Source organism: Gavialis gangeticus, unplaced genomic scaffold (assembly GCF_001723915.1).
Source record: "Gavialis gangeticus isolate Ggan-Ray unplaced genomic scaffold, GavGan_comp1, whole genome shotgun sequence".
Taxonomy (NCBI): domain Eukaryota; kingdom Metazoa; phylum Chordata; order Crocodylia; family Gavialidae; genus Gavialis; species Gavialis gangeticus.
The window spans coordinates 176,773,294-176,778,690 of NW_017729022.1; the positions used below are offsets into that span (position 1 = coordinate 176,773,294).

General features: G+C 45.7%; 1 protein-coding gene across 2 annotated transcripts in view; it reads right to left on the bottom strand.

Annotated features, from left to right (window-relative positions):
- The window catches only part of APLF (aprataxin and PNKP like factor), a 112,887-nt gene that overhangs the window by 107,206 nt on the left and 284 nt on the right, over window positions 1–5,397 (bottom strand). The window lies entirely within an intron of this gene.

Genomic DNA, 5,397 nt, shown 5'->3' on the forward strand with positions numbered 1-5,397 from the left:
AGAAAAAAAAAAAAAAAAAAAATACCAGGGGAGTACTGAGGAGTAGGAGAGATTCTCACCTATCATACCTTATACAATTACTAGGAGTCGCAGGGTTAGTGGTTGGCAGGTGCATAGTAGCTGTGGCCATCCATGATGCACGATGCTCAGTTTTCTGCACACACTTTCACAGCATCCCTAAAAGGTGCATAACCACCCTGCCTTCATCCTCAATTCTGTCAGCCTACCAACCCTCCAGCCTGTCCATCTGAGGAAAATGAATACAAACCAATATACTCCAGGAAGCAAATTGCCAGAAAAGCAAATCAAACTTATGTTGTATTGACACACAACAAGAAAACAAGTTTGTGGATGGTCATGAGTGATCCCTGCGTGCATGTGCACTACTTCTAGCTAACTGCTATGGGACTTGCACTGATATCTAGAATCATCTTAAACCATACCTGCATTTTCACTCCCATCTGTAAGTAGTGAATATTCTCCACTGTGGGCCCTGCAGCTTGCATGCTTTTAGCTAGCACTGGTGTCACTCATAAATCTGGGGTTAATAGGGATATAGGTAGTTCTAGTGTCTCTGCTGCTACTCAAAGTCTTGCCAAGGTACAAAGAGAAGTTAACAGAATTCAAATTGATTTACTGCTGCTATTCCGAATCCGTGATCTGCAGTAAAACCTAAAAAAGGTGAGTTTCACACTGTGGTTTGAAAATGCTATGAATAGCAGGGGTTGTAGACAGCAGGGTTTAAACAAACAGACAAACAAGCCTTGAGTAAAGTAGCAGAGATCTCTCTACTTCATACAGTCATATAACTAATCTGGCAGGATTAATGCAACAGACCCACCCTCCCAAGCAGGAATCAGGCAGCTCTGGTGGAAGCAAACAACTGAGAGGAATCTTTTTCATTAGACAGAGGCTGTTAAGGTCACTTCATATTTATTAGTTAATGAGTGTTTGGGAAATAACTAGCAACTGATATGTAAGTGAAGCCCCTAAGTAGAATCCATGAACAAATCATTAAGAATCCCAACCACCATTTTTCAATAACTATGTCTGACTGAGCCTTTGGACCTCTCAGCCTGCACCACTTATGTTTCTTACCAGCATCTCACTAGTAGACATGAAGTAGAACCTAAGACAGACTGAAAAATGAGGCTTTGGCAACAAAATTTAGTTTGCATCCTTCCATGGAAAGCAAACATCGTTAAGGGAAGGATAAGGCACCAGTGCCTGTTATCACTGAATACTTCCTACAGCAAAGAAAGCAACTAAATGTATTTTTCATACATTCCCTTATCTAGTAGGATCTCTCGTGTAAGCACTGCAATCTCTCCCAGCTGACTCTCCCCTGGTCAAGCCTTCCTTAAGTGACACACTCAGCACTTTAGAAGCCCAAACACTGAAAAGCAGTCAACAACACTGGACCACCCATCAGAAAAGTAGTCCTCTCTTCTTTCCCTAACAACCGTCCAGTCATGACTTTTTGGCATGTCTGCCTGAAATTAAATCAAAGCAATTCTCATTAATAGTATATATACACAAACAACAGCATCAATATCAATGATGATTCTACCAATATAGCAGTTAGGATAAACTGTTATACCCAAATACTCCTATAGCCCTACAAGCATAACAAAACTATTACAGCTTCAAAGCCATCTCATCCAACTAAAACAGAGAGCAGCCTAGGCAATAGTGACCATGAAATCATTATGTTCACAGTCTGTCGCAAGGCTGACAAGACAGATACCAAGCTCAGAGAGTCTTAGATTTCAAAAACGCAAATTTTAATAAGCTCAGATCACTAGTAGAGAATGCCCTGAGACCAAGGACCACAGGTAAAGGGAGCGTGAGAAGAATGGACCTTCCTTAAGGACACGATCCTTAAGGCTCAGAAAAAATTAATTCCTTTACGGAGAAAAAGTAGCAGAAGAATCAAAAAACCCTCTTGGCTAAGCAGGGAAGTTGCAGCCCGCCCTCCTACAGAGGGACAAAGAGGCGTACAAACAATGGAAGCTTGGGACAGCCTCTAAGGAAGACTACTTGACAATGGCCGCCACTTGTAGAAACCAGATTAGGCAAGCTAAGGCGGAAACCGAACTAAAACTAGCTACAAGAATCAAGGACAGCAAGAAGTCCTTCTTTAGCTACATAGGGAGTAAAAAAAAATTTAATGAGAGCGTGGTGCTGCTGCTCAATGCCTCAGGATACCTGGTCACTACCACTCAGGAAAAAGCAGAACTCCTAAGTGACTACTTTGCTTTGGTCTTTCACAAGACCAAGGGGAACAACACGCCAGGTAGGGCACAGAACAAGCAGGGTGGGATTGACACAGTTCCCACCTTTGCCATAGAAGTGGTGTACGATCAATTAAAGAAATTAGACATATATAAATCAGCAGGACCCGATGAACTCCACCCAAGAGTGCTGCAAGCATTGGCCAAAGAACCCCGGCAAAGATCTTTCAGAAATCATGGGCCTCTGGAGTAATCCCAGAGGACTGGAAGAGGGCCAATGTTGTGCCCATCTTCAAGAAGGGGAAGCGTGAGGACCCGGGAAACTACAGCCCAATTAGCTTAACTTCTATGCCAGGGAAAATCCTAGAAACATTCATCAAAGAGACTATACGTGACAAACTTGCAGAAGGCATGATACCGAATGACAGCCAGCATGGCTTCATCACAGGCAGGTCTTGTCTGACCAACCTCATTTCTTTCTATGATCACGTGACTCATCACCTGGACAAGAGAAACGCAGTTGACATCATATACCTTGACTTCCAGAAAGCCTTTGACCTGGTATCCCACAGGGTACTGATCAGAAAACTGGAAGATATTGGGCTCAACTTCAGGACCATCAAGTGGATGCAAACCTGGTTGCGGGGTAGGATGCAGAGAGTCCAAATGAATGGATCAGTGTCGTCCTGGCAGGATGTGGAAAACAGCGTACCCCAGGGCTTGGTAGTTGGCCCAGCACTGTTCAACATCTTCATCAATGACGTGGATGAGGGGGTGAAAAGCCCATTTGCCAAGTTCGTGGATGGCACCAAGATATGGGGTTGTGCAGACACACCCACAGATAGGCTGCAAATACAAGCAGACCTAGACAGGCTGGCATGTTGGGCAGAACAGAGCCAGATGAGGTTCAACATAAGGAAATGCGAAGTGCTGCATCTGGGCGGGAAAAACCCCTATCAAACCTACAGGCTGGGCATCACTAACCTGACCAGCACTACAAAAATGAAAGGGATCTGGGCGTAACAATAGACCCCAGCATGAATACGAGCCAGCAATATGACAGTAGCCACTAGGATTAATAAAACTCTGGCATGCATCAATCAATGCATCTCCAGTAAAGCCAAAGCGATTCTCCTGCTTTACTCAACACTGGGGCAGCCGCAGCTGGAGTACTGTGTCTAGTTCTGAGTGCCGCACTTCAACAAGGACATGCTAAAGTTTGAGAGGGTCCAGAAAACAGCCACCTATCTGATCAGGGACCTGCACGACAAGCCATACACGGAGAGGCTGAGGGATCTCGGACTCTTCAGCCTAAAGAAAAGAAAGCCAAGGGGACCTGATTGAGGTTTACTGCTATATCAGAGGTGTACATCAGGGGCTTGTTCACCAGGGCACCCTGGGGGAAAACTAAAAACAACAGCCACAAACTCCTGGAACATAGTTTGGAATACAGGCTGAACATTAGGAAAAAATTCTTCACAACTAGGATGACCAGACTATGGAACAAGCTCCTCCCAGAGGTGGTGCACTCTACCCCTAGAGGTCTTCAAGAGAAGACTGTACAGCTACCTGGCTGGGGTCACCAGAACCCAGATGTCTTTCCTGCTCATGCAGGGGGATGAACCCAATGATCCTTCAGGTCCCTTCTAGTCCTATGATTCAAGATTAAAAGATTCAGCATCTTAGCCACGTTGCATCACTATAGATATACAAAGATCTAAGAGCTACATCATTCATGACTCTCATTCACCAATAGCATTTTCTCCTTCTCCTTTTAAAACTGTTAAAAGTTATGTTTGTCCATAGCCGAAAGCAGAATCTTAAGGTTTCACACATTATAAAAAAAACAAAAAAAAAAACTTATCAGTTTTGAAAATAGCCTTAATATAAAAAATGAAGCACAAACCAATGTACTGCAATTCCTTAAAGAGAACCTGAAAGACAAGCAGAGAGAATGGCCGCTATTTGCCTCAGGGCATTGCCAGGGTCAATATTGTTAATTATTTGTTGATCAAAGCACAGAAGAACGCTGTGGGAAACCCTATCAAACTGAAGTCTTCTGCAAATAGAATTATGGCTGTTTATCAAGCAAGTGTAGCGTTACTTAGGCTCTGTCTGGATTTGAGTAAAGAAATATACAACTCTCCTCATTCCCCAATTTATCATGCGGCTCCTTCCCCCTCTGCACCTCATTTGTGGGCAGGCAGGTAAAATGCTTATGAAACTAAGAAAATGAGACTCAGTGGGCACGAGATGCTAAATGCCCAATAAACTAATTCTACTGTGCAGTAGCACATCAGGGTGAAAGCTGTGCTATCCCGCTAAAGCACAGAGGAATGCATAGCCTGGTGCTACTGTGCAGCAGCACCACTTACTGCCCATTTCGCTGGTACCTGTTATTACAGGGACTCCACTTATTGTGCAATAACGACAGCACATTAAATGTAGGTGCAAACATGTTCAGGGTGGCCAGCTGGGCTATACCTTCCCCAACTGTCAAAACATTAAGGGGCTGGGAAGAGAGAGAGGAAGGAAGGAAGAAAACAAACCAAGAAAGCTACACCCACTTACAACTCTAAACCCTGGCATTGAACAAGAATATTAATAAGCTGGATCCCTGGTGTTTGGGGAATCCTAACAACTCTTCAAGAACCTTGTTTTCTACTTAATCCACATGACTAGGTCGAACCAAAGGCCCAGGGGATGACATTTAAAAGTAGTCTGTGCCAGGGGTGGATGTGGAGAGCGGGGAAGGGGTGTGCACCGATTCCTGCTCCACCCAGTTTAAACCCAACTGCCTGGCACTGGCAGGGACAGGACTTTAGCCAGACAGTGCTGCAGGAGCCCCTAACTTTGCAGGAGCAGCTCCCACTCCCCGCCTCCTTTTCAAGTGCTTCGTTCCATGCCGTTACTGTCTGTCCACTCCCACCCGCGTCACTTACCCGCCCCCAGCGCTGGGCACTGCGCATGCTGGGGCACCAGAGGGCGGGGCGAACTACCGTACCAAGCATGCGCAAGCAATACCCCACCCCCGGCAGCTCCCACGCAGGTTGGGTTGGGTTGGGTTGGGTTGGGGTGGTGAGGGGGCCGATTCCACGCTCCGCCCCCCCCCCCCCCCCCCCCTTCCCCCCCCCCGGGGGCCCCTCCCTTTCCCTCTTCCCCC